Below are 21,452 nucleotides of genomic sequence, written 5' to 3' on the forward strand. Positions count from 1 at the left end.
ATTACTTCACCTTCTAGAAGATGTTACGGTACTTAAAACTCAATACTATGATATGCAACAGCCACTAGGAGAAAAACTAGACTAGGATGGAGTAGAATGGCAGAACGGGATATTCTGGTCCCAAAGGCAAGCTCCAGAATACAGCAGCATCTGTCCGTTGACTCAAATAATGCAGCTGCTTCTTCTGTGTCTATTCCTGAGTTATATTCCTCCAAAGACCCATCATGTAAGTAACAGTGAGAGTTGATTATATAGCCTTGTAAGAATAAAAATCACCGTGTGGCAGGCTGGAATAAGAAGCTAGCCCAGATCTCAAGCTTTTTACAGCATGATGATAAACTTTGGTCCAGAACGAGGCCTTGTCTGGGCACCAGGATCTAGCACTTTTTGTAAGGAATCTAATCAGTATGTCAATAGACAGAATCTGTTCTTCCATGTTCCACAGGACTGAATCACAGGCACTAGAGTTCTCTGGATTTAGAAGGTATAAAATGGTAAATCCTTTAGAACAAGAATGGTAAAAAGAGATCTAAAAGAGAAAATAAGCTGTTTCACTTCCAGCTAGGCAACACGACACACTGACTTGAGAGATGTGCGTTCCCAGCAAGTAGATCCTATTAACTGGAAGAATGCCAGGAAAGAATCCTGGAACTGAATTCTAAAACTAGAAGAAATGGGAGAGAAAGAATCACAGATTTATCCCCATGTCTCACTGCTGTTTTATCACTGAAGTAAAAGTTATGTACTTAAGACCACATAAAATTCTGGAGCTTTCCTAGTTTTAAAAGGAATATATGAGGTGAAATTTTGTTTTAGCATTTAGGCAAAAATTTGATGGCTGATCTGAGATCTTGTTATATCTTACAATACACATCTTTTTTCCCAGTGTCTTTCCCAAGGATCTGAACGGCTGCTGGCTGCTACCACTTCATATCCGTTCATCCCTTTTAAAACCATTCATAATCCCTCAGGTAACTCAGTGTCTGAGGGTGATTGATTTGTCATAGCAAGGAGTAAAGAACTGAATTCCTGCAGTCAACTCTAAGTCAGAGTCCACTCCACGGAAAAATGTGGCAATCTTCCGAAGTCAAGCTTCCTAGTAGTATTATTTGATACCATTTATTGCAAAAACCTTATGGTGGCCCTAATTACAATGTGACTCCTGATGCATTTAATTCTTCTGAGATAACAACATTATTGTGCTGACAGAAAATTTCTCTACGGCTTTCTGATGCTGCAGGAAACTGCTTTATAAAAGAAGCACATATTTCTTAAACCCCGTAATGATATAAAAAGTCAAATTAAATATTAGCTTGTAAAGGCAGCAAAGGAAAAAAATATTTAAATGCAAGACACACACATGGCCTTGACGCTGCAATCAGGCAAAACATAAAATCACCGAGGAAATGTGGAGGTAGGTGTCACATTTACATCCATTTACCGGGGATTCTTGTTACTGTAACTTTTTAATAACTAAAATTATACTTTAGGTTAGAGGAGGAATACGACCGTCTTCCATTGCACAATATACTATTTGTAATAAAAAAACTGAAAATTCCCTAATAACCCACTTACTTTCCGCTGACCAAATATAGATGCTCTATCTGCCATAAAGGATTCTTAGTAAATCATCTTTGCAGATTTTCTTTCTAATATGCAATCAGTTAATATTAAAAACAATTTAATAATTCTTTCCTAGGAGCTAAAAAAAGGCACTATATGTTAAGCATATGATAGTATCATAAATTACAATGTTGTTCCAGAAGCCAGCAAACAGAAAGAATTCTTCAAATTTAACTTTTAAAAGTTGTTTCAATAGGGTTCATTTTAGCACTCACAGGCTGAAAAACAAATTCTTCCTAGAGAAATATAAGAATTCTCTGGCTTAGACTTACACATTCAAAGTATAACTGCAACTCTCTTTACCTGCACATCCTCACAAGTGCTGTCCTGCTAACCGTCACACTGTAAACAATCCCTGAAGATCAAAATAGCCTATTTTTTATTTAAATTCAGTGATTAGGTCAATTAGAGACTAAAAACATCAACAGAGACATCAACAGAGTCAACACCAGACTGCAAAGCTAAGAGTATACTGTATCACATTAGAGAAAATTACACGGAGAAGTGAAAAGGCATAAAATAATTTAGATGCATGATGCTGCTAAAAAAAAAAAAAATGATAGGTCTTTCCTTGTAATTTCACCTGGTTTTAGCAGGTAACAACCTTAGAGATAATATATACTAAAAATTAATCTTTCTACAGAAAGCTCCTAAGGGTCTATGAGAACTGAGCCTCAAAGGCCATACTCCATCAAGATTAATTCATCTCTTAAGAATAAATTGAAATAAGATCCTGTTAAAAAGACGACATTTAGTCAGAAGCAACACCAACAAAATTGCAAGAAACAGGTCAAGTATGGGATCAAAGTTTGAAGGTGACATCCTCACACACAGGTGGTTTCAAATCATAGCTCAGTGTTCATCCACAGGTCATGGAAATGATGTAGCTGAATAGATTTTAGAACTCACCTGAACAAGCTGAAAACTACCACAAATCCCTGGAGGTTTAAAGCAAGATAAAAGAAGCACAGTGATGAAAATAGAGTATACACATTTAAATGTGCTTGCTTTGTCTTCTACTAGACAACAAAGAACAATGTTGGAAATACCACTAACACAGATGGTTTTGATCAACAGAAAGTGACTGTTGGCTTGCAGCTGCTTTGGTCAGGTGATTTTGGTTTTGCTCATTCAAGTTTTATTTGTTACACATAGTAGAAGTTGTGTGTAGTACTGCCAACCAATTCTTACACAGAAGATACAGCTAGCATAGTTGTGTGAAAACATTTTGAAATTAAGAGCAGATTTTTAAAATTGTTTGAAGCTTGACCTTTTTTGCTATAATTTAATGCGGTTTGAATATGCTTAACTCGTTTCAATCTGGACTGGCATTAACGGGGCTCTATATAGCAAAGAGGAGAATTTCCACTCTTCTGTCTCTTCATGGTTACTACCTCTGTTTTATGTTTTCATAACTTAACATATTGGACTTTATGAAATTCAGCTGCATCCCATAATTAAATAATTTCCTTATAGTTTTGCCTTCTGAATCAACTGGGCTCCTGCAGCAAGGAAGACATGAATTTAGCAGGAACTTACTTAGGCAAGGCTTTCTTGCCCATGAAATGGTTTTGACTTTGCCTCAAAAATGATTTTGTTTTGTGATATTTAGCACTCAGATATATTCAGATTATTCACAGAAATAGTAATAAAATGCTTAATAAAGAGCCATCTGAAATTTTGGTTAAGATGAGTCACAACATGTGAATTTAATCTCATAAAAGGAATTTAACTGCAAAGCTTCCTATTATTTCTGAGGTCTTCTGTGTTCAACTCCTTTATTATAGGAGTTTCCTCTTTTTATTTTCAATGCTATTTAATACGTGCTATCACTCCATGATGTAGGAAACAATGAAGTGCAGCTGCAGACTCAAAGCCAGCACGAGCAGGAGGGGGTGTAAAATGTTTTCAGAAACACCTGGACTCACTGCAGGGAAGTCTATTTCAAGGACATGTAGAAACAATGCTAGAAAATTAAGCTACTCCTAACATTTACTAGGAAAATAACGCACCCAAAGACTCTCAATAAATGAATATTTAAGCATCAGTCTCCTGATATAAGTTAAGAAAGCTCTGATAGTAAGTCCCTGTAGAGAAATAGTCAGAAGTAGGGGAATATATTTTGACACCTAGAGATGAAAATATACAAACTGTACCAAAACCTTTCAAATACCACAGAGTAGGTCAGCAGAGGTGGGCAAAAGAATGAGGCACAAGAGGTGATTCACATTTCTACTTTTGTCTTCTTAAAGCATGTACCTGAGCTATATTGAAGAGAACTGAACTGCGGGAGCTCAAATTTTCAGTAGAATACTGAAAGAGTTAGTTACCTTGAAAGAGTGATTCGGTTACTAAATTGGAACCTTAGAGACAGAGTGTAAATATCTCCCTCACATAGCAATAAAACTGGTGAGAAAAGAGTCTCCTTATACAGGGAGGCTGTATGGGGAAAGCAGGTCAGTCACTTGACAGTGTTGCCTTTTTTTGTTCTCCTTGCCTTTAAGCAGAACTCCCATCCGATGTTGAGAAGGTCTGTCTGCAGAAACGCCCCAGACAACACAGCTTGGAGAAAGGCAGCAGGGTGAGCAGTAAAACCAGAGATTCCACCTGGACTACAGCTGCCTGCGTCAGAATTCAGTTCAATCAGAGATGAAAAGGATCTTTCAGGTGGAAATGAAAGTAAATCCACAAGGAAAAATGTCAGATAAACTCTGATTTTGAATAAAATCTCTTCATGATAAAGCAAAACCAGAGGTTCTGAGCAGATTATAGAATCATAGAATATCCCGAGTTGGAAGGGACCCGTAAGGATCATCAAGTCCAACTCCTGGCACCGCACAGGTCTGCCCAAAAGTTTAGACCATGTGACAAAGTGCACAGTCCAATCGCTTCTTAAATTCAGACAGGCTGGGTGCAGTGACTACTTCTCTGGGGAGCCTGTTCCAGTGTGCAACCACCCTCTCGGTGAAGAACCTCTTCCTGATGTCCAGCCTAAACTTCCCCTGCCTCAGCTTCACACCATTCCCACGGGTCCTGTCACTGGTGATAACAGAGAATAGGTCACCTGCCTCTCCACTCCCTCTCACGAGGAAGTGGTAGACTGCGGTGAGGTCCTCCCTCAGCCTCCTCTTCTCCAGGCTGAACAGGCCCAGTGCCCTCAGCCGCTCCTCATACGTCTTCCCTTCTAGGCCCTTCACCATCTTCATCGCCCTCCTCTGGACACTCTCCAACAGTTTCATGTCCTTTTTGTACTGTGGTGCCCAGAACTGCACACAGTACTCGAGGTGAGGCCGCACCAGCGCAGAGTAGAGCGGGACAATCACTTCCCCCGACCGACTAGCAATGCTGTGCTTGATGCACCCCAGGATACGGTTGGCCCTCCTGGCTGCCAGGGCACACTGCTGGCTCATATTCAACTTGCTGTCAACCACAACCCCCAGATCCCTCTCTGCGGGGCTGCTCTCCAGCGTCTCATCGCCCAGTCTGTATGTATAGCCAGGGTTGCCCCATCCCAGGTGCAGGACCTGACACATTACTGAAACTGAATCTCCCTGGCAAAGTAATCAAAAGTGTAGGTTCAAACCTAAACTGAATTTCCTAGCTCAGTCTTGCTTTTGTTCTTCTTTTCACATTCTTTTCATATATTCTATACAACTTGCATACAAATATGCAATATATATTGCATTGTCATTGTTAAAATAATTTTAGCTAAAATTCAGGAAACAAACTCAGTACACTGTTATCCTAGACCACAGAATTTAATCTTTTAACTTATACAGCTCAGCTAGTTAAGAAAGGACACACAAGTTTTTCCTTTCTGCAAATATATTTGGAAATGTAAAAGAATAAACCCAGAGAACATCCACTATGCATGTAATTGCAATTAAAAAGCTGCACTATCAATTCAACAAGTTTGTATGAATATAGATCACCCACTCTTTGTCTTCAGTAAAGATTACAAATCCCAGAGTTCACTATCACCTGCAGACAAATATGTTTGGAATACAATCCTCCTTTTGATCTTAAATCCCTGTACATTGTATGCTGCGTTCTCCAATTTGTAATGTTACTCCTCTACTGCACATAAAAGTGGCTACAGACCATGCTGCAAAGCTCAATTTCCATCTGGCTTTGAGGATTGACATTGGTTGGTGTCACTGGGCTGTACTCTAGATTTAACACTCAAGGAGTCTATCTAATATGCAAAATTTTGAAAAATAGTATGTAGAACACTGTATTGGGAACACTTATTTTCATTCAACAACACTAATCCAAATCAGTGCTTGACAACCAAACTAGAGGTAGTTCTGTATTCACTGCATATAATTTTTGTCTCCCTCCTCCCTCTAACTTCAAAGTTATTTAGCTTGCATCATATTCAGTGTTTAAACTTTCCTATGAACAATTAATTATTATACGATCAAACAGTCTGAATATAATACACAAAAGAGCTGATTTCTTGCTGACTTCGCCTGGACGATCTTTAGAAATGTCCGTAATGTCATCCTGATTTACAGCAGCCAGCAATGCTATTTATTAAAGCTAGTCTTAGTTATGAGATCTGACGCTATATAACCTGACCAGAAAGATCTATTAAGATCATCAAAAATGTTTTTTTAAGCTAGTAATGAAACATTTCATAGATTTAGGGTTAAAAAAAAAAAAAAGTAGGAAAAAAAAAAAGGCTCTTAAATTACCTGGAAAGGTACACTGAAGAGAAAAACATGCACAGAAGGCATGGTAGTTTTTATGTAAAGCAACCGTCAATGTAAAGTTTTTTCAAGATGAATTTTTTAAAGGCTCAGTATAAGGTAGTAAACAAAGTAAAATCTATAAGCAATTACAAAGGAATACAGCAATAAAAGTTATGAATTAAGAAAAGAGATTTCTGATATTTGGGTATGAAATTATGGACTTTCATTTTTCTTTCAGTAAATAGCTAGTTGTTTTTTTGTTTTTGTTTTTTTAACATCTTACCTTTGGTATCTTACAGAAGACTTCTGTTACAATGGCCAAGTGACATGTGAAAACTGCATTAAGCTTTATAATTGTTACAATGAAGGTATTAAACAGAAATTCGAGATTTAAAGATGAAGAAAAGGAAAAGTGAGAAGAACATTAAGACCTTAATGGGCATATAATATAGTGATGAATTGGCTCATGAAGCAAGCACTATTTCGGGATGCTTAAAATCTGTCATAAAACTAAGTGTGGGAATTAAAAAATAAAACTAACACAATCAAAGTGTTTCAGATTGTATGAATCTGGAAGCAAGTTTGGAGAGTTAAGTTTAGTTTAAAAAACAGAGACTGCAAAGTCAGCAAGGACTGACTTTGTCAAGATATTAAGCAGTGCTCTTGGGGCACCAACGGATACTGACATAGACAAACATTGTAAAAGTCCAATTTATCACATTTGCAAGTTTTCTGTTTCTTTCTCTCACTCCACCGCATGCAAAAAAAAAAAAAAATGAGCTTATGTCATAAATTTGTCCTAAATGACAGCAACTTGAAAGTATCTCCCTGAAGTATTTTATCATTACCAATGAGAAACAGTTCACCTTTCATATAGTCATGAGCTTCTCTAATGGTTGGTGAAACACTGGAACTGTGAGAGCCAGCAGTAAATGAACTTAGACCTTTCCCAGCGTGAAATAAACAAATTATTACAAAAAGTCAACAACAGACATTTCCTACTTTAGCCTGGCATTACCTGCACTATCTTTAGCCTTCTCAAAATTGAGTGTTCAATTCAGATTACTGGGAAGTTCAGTGTAAGAGAGAAATTCAGCTTTTTTGCAAGCATCTTGGATAGTTGTATAGACATCAACAAATATGTTACAGGCAACCTGAAAAAATCACATTTTGAGGTTTACAAAGACTGGGTCATATCTGATTATTCTGACTTTAATAGATCAAGTTACTGTGTTAATTTTCTTGAAAACACTTGGGTATCTCACTCTTTTATTTTGAAGTTTAATCAAAGCATGCATTAAGATACTGTGATTTTCCTACATTTGTTTTTTGGAAGATAAGATAGTAGAACTGATAACAGAAAACTTCTAAATGTGAGGGTACAAAACTATTATAAATACCCAGTTACATGTTTAAAAATAATATGTCTGAATTTCATTTTATTATACAAATTACAGAATGTGCAATTTATTAAATTAAACACAGACCTTCCCTGACACTACTTCTGATACCACTGAGACTAGGATTTCTCAGTATAACTCTAAAATGGAAGATACTCCATTGGGCACTCATTTCACAAGACCAGAGCAAAACATCAACTATTTCTCTCTACAGATCTACTCCTACTTCACAACAGCACTTGCTCATGAAAACATAGCTGGAAACTCAAATTATGTCTTGGACACATGTATGTCCCCTATAAGGGAAAAGATTTAAAAAAAAATATTTTCAAGTTGCCCAACTATCTAACTGGTTCTGGAAGATAAAAAACAAGAGTTCTGATAGAAAATAGCATGAAACACCCTCAGTTCAGCATCATATAGATGTACTGTCCTTTTCTATTGACATTAAGATAAACATCTTCCACAGTAACAATCGTCTCTATACTAAGGCCAGAACTTTGGTTAGGGGAGATACTGAATTCTTGCAGGTAAAAAGAATTTTTTTCTCATTTCTCAGTTAATTTGCTTTGAAAAGGACAATCGGTTACTAGAAATCATATGCAATAGTTGTTTCTTTTAATATTGCTAAAAATGTTAAAATAGAGTAAACACTCATTCTCCCTTGGAGAAAGCCTTCAGTGAAAACATTCAGTATGAAAACAGTAATGTGTATTCACATAGCATGGGGGTAGGTCCAGCAGGAGCAGTTTCAACCTAAATGGAGAAGCTGTGTGGCTGCCCCTTTGCCATGCCTCCAGGCACCATTCTGGGCTGCTACTGAGAGAGGGAAAAGCAGATTTCAGCTCTATTAGCCCTCATCTGTCCTACTAGTAATTAATGCATCCCTGGAGGAGATTCCTGAGGATCAGAAATGTATCGTGGTATCATTTTAGGAAAATGCTCATGGTATCATTTTAGGAAAACATGAATCATATCTGCTGTTTTGGAAAGCATCAAAAATACTTATTGCATAGCATCTAAAATCATTATTGACTGTTATTTGCTACTTTAGAAGTATTGTCATTTCCATTTCCTACGCACCATTTAAAAACCTATAGATTATAACTTCAGCAGTTTTATAATAGTTAAGTGAAAATGCAAGTGAGTAGTGATCTGCACTGAGGAGATGAAAAATCTATCTTAGTACATGCACCTTTCTTTGGTGTTTAGAATAGCTTTCATCCGTGACTGTGAATTCACTTGGATTCTTAAGCAGCTGACCTTTCTTTCTTCTGCAGTCTCACTGAATTGATTTTACATATACTACTGCTTAAAGTGAGGTAGCCAAGCATTTTGCTCAAACCAGTGAAGCTCTAGCTATCGTGTCAATTCTTCTCCGCTAAACTCCTTTTGAAAATAAAATAGAATCAAAGAGAAGACAATATGTTTCGTATCACATCTTTCCATTCCCAGATATCCCAGAGGCAATGAGAAAATACTTACAATGCATAAGTCGGTATGTAACTATGGCAATCATTATACACCTTGCAATAGTTCACACAAATTTGGATAAAACATTACAATATGTGTTAGAAGGAAATAAGGTTAGTTTAAGATACAGGCTCTTAAGCAATTATTTTGATTCTGACTGCTGATCCTGAGTACCCTTTTTGCTTGTAGAATAAATGAAGTATTCAGATACCCCAAGCATGACGGTAATGCTGTTGCTACATGGATAGAAACACTTTGAAAGAAGGAAGGGAAGGGAAGGGAAGGGAAGGGAAGGGAAGGGAAGGGAAGGGAAGGGAAGGGAAGGGAAGGGAAGGGAAGGGAAGGGAAGGGAAGGGAAGGGAAGGGAAGGGAAGGGAAGGGAAGGGAAGGGAAGGGAAGTGAAGGGAAGGGAAGGGAAGGGAAGGGAAGGGAAGGGAAGGGAAGGGAAGGGAAGGGAAGGGAAGGGAAGGGAAGGGAAGGGAAGGGAAGGGAAGGGAAGGGAAGGGAAGGGAAGGGAAGGGAAGGGAAGGGAAGGGAAGGGAAGGGAAGGGAAGGGAAGGGAAGGGAAGGGAAGGGAAGGGAAGGGAAGGGAAGGGAAGGGAAGGGAAGGGAAGGGAAGGGAAGGGAAGGGAGGGAAGGGAAGGGAAGGGAAGGGAAGGGAAGGGAAGGGAAGGGAAGGGAAGGGAAGGGAAGGGAAGGGAAGGGAAGGGAAGGGAAGGGAAGGGAAGGGAAGGGAAGGGAAGGGAAGGGAAGGGAAGGGAAGGGAAGGGAAGGGAAGGGAGGAAGGAAGGAAGGGAAGGGAAGGGAAGGGAAGGGAAGGGAAGGGAAGGGAAGGGAAGGGAAGGGAAGGGAAGGGAAGGGAAGGGAAGGGAAGGGAAGGGAAGGGAAGGGAAGGGAAGGGAAGGGAAGTGCAGGGAAGGGAAGTGCAGGGAAGGGAAGGGAAGGGAAGGGAAGGGAAATGGAACTAAATTTTCAGAATGAAAAACAGTTTCCAAAACCATCTTCCTTACATTACATAGTCTGAAAGAAAAATCAAGGAAATTTCTCTTTCTTTTATAAAAGGCTATGAATAGTTCAAATTTTCCCTTGTCAAGCTACAGCTGCTGTAACAATACACTCAGGCCTCCTGTTTAGAGGATGACAGATCTAAACCTGCCGCACCTGCCTGGTAGTACACCAACACAGCAGCAAGGAAGAGGACTAATGTGTGACTTCTGAGTCTCAAAACATTCTGTTCGGCTCCCTGGGTGTGATTTACATGCGGCCAGAATAGTCATGGAGGGGAATGTTAATAAGGCCAAATCGTAACTTGCATACTTGTATAGTTAGTAAGCACTACTTTAAGTATCCTTTAAAGCAGAAGGAATAAATGAGGGCAGAGAAAGAGAAGCAGAGGGCACCTACATACCTTTGAATCATTACAGTTAAGAAGCTCTATCATAGCTCTGCAGAGTTTTCGGTATTGTGTCTGCACCAGCTCAGGCATAAACAGCTGCAGCTGACAATAGCGGAATACTAATCTCTCAGCAGTCATTATAGAAGGAGATAGTTCCTATAAGAAAAATCTTGTTACCTTGAAAACATGTCCAATGACCCCCAGATAGGCACAGCCATACTTCCACAGGGTACCATATGTCTACCAGAGTAACCTGCAGCATTTGGTTTCTTTAAAAAGTCCACCTATTAAGCTGCATTGCTCTTGTACAGCTGTTTGGCTGCTGTCTCATGCTGAGAAATGTTCTCCAGACATGCCAGTGCTGCATTGGCACATTACACAAATCAGGCTCCTCCTATCTATAAATACAACAGAGCTGTGTCTTGCTTATTTCACATAAATTACATCATTTGCAATCTTATAATCTCTATTCTATTTTGCATTGAATATAGAATGAGCATGAATTTATTAGCAGGTGCTTGTTTCACTCTCATGAGCCCTTCCCAATAAAGCATGTGCTCCTGTATTATGAGACCTGTTTCAACACTACAGCTGCACAATACCTCTTCTTTTCCTTCTTTTCTTCCCTAGATTATGGCTGAAACACACGTTTAGTCATATGTTTTATGCTTCAGACAGACTGTGGCTCAGCTGCTTAAATATAAAATAAACACTAATATATCCTTCAGGTTCATGGTAGCTGCAATACATCTCACATTCACTTTACCTTAACATGTTCCATATATGCATGAAATAGCCTCTGTAGCACCACTCCCAAATAACAGGCTGAGTGACTCAGAAAGCATTCTGCTCAGAGCTGGTATTTTCACGTATCCTGCTCTCTCTTGGTGTTTTCAATGTAATCTACTTCCCGATTTTCTATGCAATTTCAAATAGATGGTTGTGCTGAAAATTTTATCTCTTTTCTTCAGTTTTGGGAAATAAAATTGACAACATAGTGTGCACCAGCAGATAGCAGTAAAAGGTGATTTTTTTTTTTTGATGTGAAAAATAACCAAACCAGAATTATAACTTTTTCTAATACCATAAAACTGAAAAATGCTAATATATCTGCATGCAGAGACAGAGGTCCTGAAGAGAAAAGACCATGTGTATACATGTTTATGGTTTTTCTTTTGCTGTGCATTACAAATAGCAATAACAACTAAAAAGTGCTGTATGTGGAATAAGTTGGTCTTCTACTTATTATCATTAAATCAGGGGTAAACACTAAACTCCACGTCGATTAAGAGAAAAAGTAAGCTTATTAATTTTTTTGCATGTTAGATGGTTCATAAGATACACTGATACCAAAGATAGGTAAGTATTGACATTAATTATTACTTACTGGAGTCATAAATATTTCTCCGGTCACTTTCACGATCTCTCCTCATTCCATAAGTACAAAAATAGTAATAAGTGATTGGTCTAATTAAATGCACAGAAAGATACATTTAAGTGCCTTTCTTCTAAGAAAGAAGCTTGCAGAACTGAAAATGCATTTGTTCAAGAGAGAAATAATCTCTTTTCAGTCTGGCGTTTCTGTGATTTGTGCAAAATTAGGCAAAGAATGTTCCTGCTTTTCCAGCAAAAATATTTGTTGTCATATCATAGAATCACAGAACGGTTTGGGTTGGAAGGGACCTTAATCATCCAGTTCCAACCCCCTGCCGTGGGCAGGGACACCTCCCACCAGACCAGGTTGCCTAAAGCCCCATCCAGCCTGGCCTCGAACACTTCCAGGTGTGGAAGTGGATGTGGGCCATCCACAGCTTCCCTGGGCAGCCTGTAATAAGTATGCCACTGTCCATTATAACTACTAACTCAATATGTAGGTTTGACAGGGATAAATTCTTTAGACCTTGCATACCACAGACATTTTAATACATTTGAGAGCTGTGTTTTACTAATATATAGAGAGGAACTCATTTCTTGTTTTTTATACAGGTGAACTTCAATAAAGCATTCCATCTTATACTATAGAACTAAAATAACTTCATGAAGTACCACAGGGAACGCTTCAGCTCATTTCAGAAATAATGCACTCCAATAAGATTTGTAGTATTTTTTTAAAGCCACCCACTTTAATGTTTTTTTGTAAAAGTTAGGTAGATGCTGTCCTCACTGGCCATGGAGAATTTTGCTTCCTCATCAATTGTGCCACTATCTTTTTTCAATAAAAAAGCTGAAAAAGGGATGACAAAAGAGTGGCCCATTCAATTAAGGACAAGATTAAAAAATAAAATAGTTCTAATAATGATATATGGGTGAAGAGCTTCATAAAGCCAGGTCTGCACATTTTGGTATAAATTTTATTATTTCTGTAGTTACGCTTTTTAATAGATACACAGAATCACAGACTCTAACATGTACGTAGGTCTCCCAGGAGAAGAAGCTTACGCCGGTGTGGATCAATCATTTTGTAAAAGGGAAAGAAATACTACCAGTATAAGCCTTCCTCTAAGCCAACAATGAGACCACAGCAGGGAAGAGCACATAGGGGAAGGAAATGAATTTTCTTGTGTTGCATTAAGCAAGCCATTTCAATTTAAATGGAAGAACTTGTGTCTGAAAGCAAAGCCTTACATTCCTTGTGAATGTAAGGTCCATCTTTCCTCTTCCAATTTAACCATCGAGTCTCTCCCTCCCGCGTTTTATGTTGTTGATTCAGGATTTATGTTCAGCATTCAGAAACTTAAGAATAGAAGATGCAGAGTAACTGAAGGATATTCTTCAAGTAAACTATTTCAATATGCCTATTTTTTTCATTTAATCTCTGTGATTAGAATACTTTTATTACATATCAAACACAAATTACCAAGGCTTGTGATAGCTCGTAAGGCTACCTTTAATTCAACACTTTTGTGTCGAGACTGTACTCACTACAGAACTAAAATTATCATAGGTGACAGAGGCAGAACTCAGAAATCATCATCTCAAGCTTCCTGTGTCAAACAGCCAGCCACTATACTAAATACATGTTTGCATCAGGAAATAAATATTTAGGCTACAGATGGACAAAGTACTGAAACACATACTTGAGGCACATCTCGATACCACGAACTCACAAACCTAAAAACAAAAATTTGTTACAGCACTTTGAAGAGTTTTGCCTACAGAGGTCCTCTACAGGAGAAAAAAAAAAAAAAAATCCATCACTCACTGAGCCAGGGAAGGAGGGCCCAAACTAGGCTAAAAAACTGCATGCTCTTGAGAAACAGGTGGAATCAAATGATTCTTTAAATGATGATCTAATTCAATATTCCTCCTTTCCAGAGTTTTTTAATGGTGAAAAAATCAATGTCCTGATTGATTTTCATATCATCTTTCATTTTTATCTGTAGGCAAATGGCACTGATGTTGAACTACTCTGTAGAAATACTTTGATCTATTAGTGTGCTACATTGTTGTCCAATTAGAAGCTTCTTCCCTCTCCCTGTAATTTCATAACCTATTATACTCTGGGCAGATGAAAACGTGTAGTTTTCCAGATACACAATTAACTGTTTCCTTTAAATGAGTATCATGCACATTTCACGCTTGTGTCATACTAATCAACTGATTTTTATTTTTTTTTATGTTGCTGTCCAATTATATTTAAGATGACAGAGCAAGTTCAGAGAAAAGTCTAAGAAAACAAGATCAGTAAAAACAACCTCTTTTTCTGACCTCTATTTTTTTCCTGTATAGTTCCTGGACTAAATGACACTTACATATAACAAATAACAACACAGGAATAAAATAGGATTGTATCTGGACGCCGTTGACAGACACAGTGCTTAATTCTTTCACCCTATGAGTACTAGACACAAGCAAAGGTACAGCAAAATGGAAATATCCATAACTACTCTCTGACTCCCAAGTAGGTCTGTGCTGCTTTTGTTCCCAGCATAATTTAAGTAATCTCACAGTAGTCTAAAAATTATGCTCTATGGTGTCCTGAAAGCTGTTTCAGCAGTGAGATACCTTTTTTTACGGTGCCACAAAAGCAGGGTGGAGAGAAATAGGAAGTTCAAAAGCATTAAGCATCCTGGGGATTCTCTACCCTGAAGAGATGCCTTACTTACTGAAAATCTATTTTTAAATATTCCATCTATTAGAAAAAAAATAAAAAGGCACAAATTTGGAGGTTTAATGACTCACTTAAAACTAGTTTTTGATGATCAATGCACCTATCTCTTAGCTCTCTGAGCAGTACACTATAATTCTTACACGGTACTCTTCAAATGACACTTTATTAGCACTTTATTAAACTATTCAAAATTATGTAAGAAAATATAGCTCTTTTTTTTCATTCTTGTAAAGTATACTTGTGGGACTTGAGGCAAAGAGAAAAGCAAAGTAGCACAAACACTAGCTCAGCCTTATGTCAAGCATCTTATTTCAAGCAATATACATCAGAGCAACTCTTTAAGCAAGATTGGTTATGTGATTGATTTCTCTAAATACTGTGAGGCAGAAGACATGCAGACAATTGATAGTGTCCCCAAATTAATATGATGCGGCATTACTTTTGTGGAGCTTGTCCTTTTCTGGTAAGACATAGAAGTATCCCAATGTAATGAAAACATTAATGCACATATCAATACTGTATATTACCTCAATAAAAAAAGAAATAAAATGCATTTTAAAAGAATTAATGAAAGATCAGAATAAATAAGAGGACAGCCCTACCACGTTTTGCACTGAATTCATCCTTCAATTGATTTTTTCTTCAGTTATATTTACATAGATTCTTCTGAAACAAGCTATCACCGCAAAATTAAACCTTTGACAATACACATATATTACATTTTTAAACCTTACTATTAGTATACAACAAAACAAAGAAAGGTGTATAAGTAAATTAACTCAAATTTCCTGAGTCTTAGCAGCAGAAAATAGCCTCACTCTGCACCATTTAATATCCCTTCTTTACAAATATTCTTACAAATAAAGGGCTCTTAGGAATCAGAGGTGCTTCAAATGTTTTATTTTTGATGGATCTTTATGTACCCATGGGTATTATAAAACACCGCTTCAACTAAAAACTAATTTATTGATGTCGGTTATTTGAGAATAATTCTTTTTTGAAATATGGACCTGAATCTATCTTTAGTCTACTGCTTAAAGACGTGAGATTTATAGAACACATTGTTGTTTTTCCCCTCCAAGGTAAATTTTACACCCATGAGCTAATTTCAACATTTTCATGAGAAGGGTGAGGTCTTCAGAATGAAACTTCTTACAAATTACAGAAAAATTGGTTAATTGAGTGAAGGCAAATTAACTGATTAGAAAGCAACTTTCTGAGTGAAAAATGGGAGTCAATTTGCTTTTTTCAACTCCTTGGCAGCAGAAAGCTGCCCTTTCAATGTCAGTATGATAGTTGACTTAGGAACGTACCAAATTCTAACTGAGTCACTGTACCTGCTGTCTTTTTGCCTCGTGAATAGATACACACACACAAGAAGACACAAGTACTGATACAACCTGGCATTACTCCAGATGGTATGGAGAGAAGGTTATAGAGGATATGAATGAGACAGAAATCATTATTTGTCACTTACAGATCTACTTACTACAAGCCTAAGCGAAGTTTATTTACTCTTGTCCAAAGAATGTTATTAGTTCTCAGTTCGTTAGAATACCTATGTCCACGTGGTTTGATTGGAAGTAATGCTACAAAACAAATCTTGGTTTAAATCTGTGACTTCGTTTTTTAATGGACCTGTTAGAGCATGGATTAAGTCAGAGAAAAATTAAATGGATGGCCATTCATTCATATTCAACATCAACATCGACTTGTACTGCTTCTGTCAATTTCAAAACAGTGATTCAAGTATTTTCATATGACTAGTGGTTTCTTCTGTGTTACATTTCTGGCCACCCAAATTCGAACATCTCAAAGGAATTAGACATTAAGGGACCACTGACCTTCTACCTGTCTGAACATCAAATTTATTTGCAGAGGATCAGGTTAGGCACACAAACGCTGAACATCTAAAACAGCAGGGAAAATTTTTCTCTCTCTCATTTTCTCACTAGGCAAAAGATCTTATCAATCATTTCACAGTTAATCTTGTCTGCTGTCCTCTCCCCTTCAGTTTGCTACTTTTGTATTTTTCACCCATTCTTATCTCTGTGTTACTCTTTAGGCACCTGTCAAGAGTTGGAGTGACCTCCCAGGAAACATATTCTGCCTTCAATGTTTCTTAACAAAGCACCTGTATTTCAAATTATTCCGGTTCTAAAGTCCCCATATAATACAGAAGGTTTCACTTTTCTTGCAGATATATATAGTTCTCATATCAGAAGGGACTGAAGTAATTATGAACACTTCTTGGGAACAAGGGAAGAAAGTTGAGTTTAAGGCATTACAAGAGGAGCAGTTCTTTCAGTATGCTGCTAATGTCAGGTGCTATAGACGAAACATGAGCAATATTATCCACCTAAAAATAGGGAAAAGTGTGAATGCTAGACAGAAGTCATTTCCATTCCTGACATGCTGAGCACAAAGTGATGTGGGACATCAGGCCTACAGAGAAAAAGAAGACAGAAAATAGAAGGCAGAAATAGGTGAAATAGCAAAAGGAAAATGAGAAACAGAATAGAAAAGCAGATAAAAGCAGTGAGATTATTTTACCCATCGAACTAATGGATCATGACAGGTGTACATATTTGCATTTTGTGGAGGATGTGTTCTTCAAGTATTTGATACTCAGCTAGTATCCTTTTAATAATCTGGCATTGTGGCCCACCTGCAGAACAAGAGCACCTCACATCCCAAGTCTAATGAAAGCCCTTAAAAACAATGCTGTACATAAGCATAAAAGCACAGTAGAGATAATGAGAAAGAAAGCTCCTCTGTGCTGTTCATCCTTTCATATGTGCTTCACTTTTTGATGGTGACAAGCATGAAGTGTCAATAAGTAAATAAAAATCTCTTCCCACTCAGTTCTTGACTTGGCTCTCCTAAAAGCCAATGTTATTTTTAGCTGACCAAGGAGAAAAAGTACTTAAGAGAACACTAGGATAAAAACAGTTCCACATAAATCATCAATTATTAACATTTAAAAAAAAAATGTTGGGAAATAATTACTGTAATGTTTTCTACATACAATTCCTCTTTCTCTAACGAAAGTGATCATGCACTTATGTGAGAAAGTAACCTCTGACTGGTAAATCAAAAACAAGTCCTCTTCAAATTTTAGTCAGTTTAAGTTACCAATATATCTTAAAACGTTATGCAGGACAACAGTTACTTGTAATGCCTACCTTCATCTCTCTTTGCACACATTTTTTACCCATTTTTCTTTTCTATTTTTAGGTAAATGAAGTGGCACTTCACTGGATGTTTCTCTGGTTTTTAGGTCAGTAGTGATTGTATACACATACATTGCTTACAGCAGCAAAAATAATGTACGATTTTTTTTTAAAAATGGCTTTTGTACATGCAGTGATCCATAACTATATTCTGTAATTTGTGACTAGTAGAAACACACATTTTGATTTTCCCACCCAGCCAAGCACAAATGTTTAAAACAATCAGTTCAAAGTCTGCATTTTCAGATCAGTAATGTCTAAACCAACCAAACATTTTGCTTCTAAACTCTCATTTAGTTGTTTGATCTTGTACTTTGTGCACAATCTGGATACATAGACAAAAATATTCTAATACATGAAAATACATACTTAGCCATTTTATGCTCTCTTCCAAGTCCTGGGGGCACTCTACGTTTGCAGCCTTTGATGTATGAGATAATAATTCTGTTTAAATCAGCTCTAGGTTTGCTTTTGCTTTTTAAGAAATATTCTTGTGACAAAAATGTAATTGGCAGGCATAGCCATTTACATTTCAGCATTAAATAATAGGTGAAGTCTTACATCAGGATCTACTTACGTACTCCAACACTCCCAACAGTTTTTCTACTCATCCAAAGGCTGTAGACTGGCTTTGCAGTTACTGTTGGATCTCATGATGTACTAAGGTTGTTCTCTCTGTTTTAGAGAAAGATTTAATAAGTTTGTCAGTGATTTATGTAAAACATATTGACATTCTACTTTCCCAAGCATTTTGTGTCACTTTTTAGTGTTTTATATTTTTCAATAAGATTTGACAATGTTTCTAATGTGTAATTTCCCTTTCCTACATTGTTCACTGGAAGATGAAATTAAATTGAACTAAGTCTTCTTCCGTTTTAGGATCTCTTGTGTATCCAGTCACAGAACTTCCCCTCTAGACTAGGCTGACAGGAACACACCATCTAAAGCTATGTCTTACCACATACCACACTTCTAACAGGACAGAAGTTTAATGGAAATTGCAAAGGCAACTGCCACCTCCACAGAACACAGCCGACTTTGCACAGTCTCTCACGCAGTATCAGCAGATATCACAAAGCCATGCAGCCCTCCTTTCTGCTGCTCCATCACATCTGCATCTAGCCCTACTCCTTGCAATGACTCCCATGTGTGTTAACAGTAAAAGAAGGCTAAACCCCTCCTCAGGCAGCCTATTTACCTCACGCCCCGTCCCGTGCTAGAGCAAACACTTCCGGGGACTCCCCAGCCCTCACGTCGGCCCTGCTTTAACCCCAAACGAGTGACGGGCACGCGTGAGGCAGTGACTAGAAAGTAAGGGACGAACACAAAAGAGAAAACAAGGCGGCGGCAGCCTCGGATCCCCTCAAGGCTGCATGAGCGCGTCGGGGCGGGACGCCGGAGCCCTGCGCTCCTGTGGCCGTTAGGCGGCGACCGTTAGGCGGCGGACGCGAGGGACGGTGTGAGGCAGCGGTCCCCTTTGCGCTGGGGCCGTGGCTGCGTCAGCCTCCACATCCTTCCTCTGAGGGACAGGGAGCCACCGGGCCCCGGCCCTGTCAAACCCCTCTGGGTTTGGATTATAGTGTTGCGTTTACACACCTTAAAGATAGACGTCTGCCGTTCTAGGCTTTCTTATGTACCATGTATACCTGTAATCTTCTCAGGTTAATTCCAGGTGTGTGTAAGGGGATTTAAAACGATCGGTTTCCTGTGGTAAAGAGCCCAAAGAGAAAGACTGAATAAAAGTTAGTAACAGGGCAGCGCCAAAAAATATAAATTAACATATATGTATACGACTGTGCCCTCCTGCCTTGAAACTTTTTTGTACTTTCTAGTCTGTAAGTTAAACGAGTTCATAAGTCTAAATGAGAAGTATCTGAACTGTCCAGTACAGATCACCTCAAAATTGGGATTTTTTTTTTCCTTTTTTGTGGCCTCAGGTTTATGCAGCTGAAGGAAGCCAACCTCACCTGCGAGGTCCACAAAAAAAGCATTATGATTTACAGTCTTTCCTCACTGAATGTGGAAGTGAATCGATACTTGCAGTTGTGATCTTAGGCCTATACCTGGAGGTGATGCAGGGTAAAGCCGTACCTCAGGGATCTGCAGATATCCCACGATAGTTCTCACTTGGCGCAGAAGGTTGCTGACAGGTTATGTTCATTAATTTTGTATGAGTCACACTGTTGCTAAATTGCTGGAACTACAGAAGAGCCTACCAGTGAACAAAAATAAATAAGAACATTTCTTCTCCCTAACTTACCATCTGCCACAACCTTATGATACCTTTAAATTAGTTCAGGTAGTTAAGGCATATTTCTACATTTTAGCCTCAGTTTCCATGAATTTTCCTCAGGAAGAGCAAACAATTAACTTTCCCCTTCAATATGAGTACTGCTAGTAGATATTTTCTGAATTAATACATAGGGTGAATAGCATAACTACGCAAAGTTGGACCAAACCCAGGACTAACTCTACCAGATGCCACGAGCTGGTGTATGAGGAGCAGAAGAAGAACAAGGCAAGACACTGCTGCTCAACAGTGCTTTTCCACCTTCCAGGCACTTTCAGCTCAGGGACTACATTTATGTTTGTAGTATCCACTGACAGATTTCTCATCTGTGAAGTTGACCAATCTCCATATAAAACCACAGATTTCTAGCACCAAAATAACCCCTAATATGGGCTCCACAGCTCAAACACCCACCACACAAAAAGTCAGCTTTTTTAGTGTTAGAAAACTGATTCCTGTAAGTTTCTTTTTATGTCCTTAGTTTTTGCAGACATCATTAATACTTATATAACATTTCCACACTGCTTGTGATTTTAGTTGCATTGTTTAGTCATTTCCAACATGTAGCTCTTCCATATTTCATTCTTTCTTGTTGCCCTCTGCTAATGCATCTTTTCTGAGGTGGGGGAAAGAACAGAATGCCTTACAGTATTAAAGATACCATGAGTGCCTACAATGTCGTAGTCATGTTACTAAAAATTCCTAGCGTTTCTTTTATGCTTTTGATTGATAAGAGCACTGATAAGGCATTGTCTTGGAACCCTCTATCATAAGCCCTAGATTTTGCTTCAGAAAAGTAAAGGCTAGCTCAGAGCCCACCATTTTGTATATGAACTTAGAAACTCTTCCTATGTGAATCAATTTACATTTATTTCCACTGAATGTTACCTGGTGTGCCTACTTACTAGTTCCAGCAACTGCAAGAAAATTAAACAAGCTAACCACAGTTCTGAAACCTAGATAACTATAAATATAAACATAAAAAACAGCTTGTAGCAGGAACAGTGAAAATGGTGGTGCTGTATTCTCTTAAATCTGAAGTGGTTATTTAGATTTTAAATTCCAAAAGCAGCAATACCCCATCACTGAGATGCTTTGTCCAAGCTAACTGCTCTTTCTAACACTAAAGGGATACATGTTTTCCTGACTGACGCTGGCTTCCAAATGGAGCTATTTAATTTGCAGCATCAGGAAAAAAATGTGCCATATATGCATTTCATGTAAAAAATGAG

The 21,452-nt window shown here is 38.0% G+C and overlaps 1 protein-coding gene across 1 annotated transcript in view; it reads right to left on the reverse strand.

The window, feature by feature from the left end:
* Positions 1 to 19,666, reverse strand: part of PLD5 (phospholipase D family member 5) — a 326,396-nt gene extending 306,730 nt beyond the window's left edge. The window contains 2 exon segments of the mRNA XM_040551381.1: positions 18,508 to 18,603; positions 19,129 to 19,666. The gene's annotated coding sequence lies outside the window, so the exon portion shown is untranslated.
* Positions 19,667 to 21,452: the final 1,786 nt, after the last annotated feature.

This window comes from Cygnus olor, chromosome 3, assembly GCF_009769625.2.
Source record: "Cygnus olor isolate bCygOlo1 chromosome 3, bCygOlo1.pri.v2, whole genome shotgun sequence".
NCBI lineage: Eukaryota > Metazoa > Chordata > Aves > Anseriformes > Anatidae > Cygnus > Cygnus olor.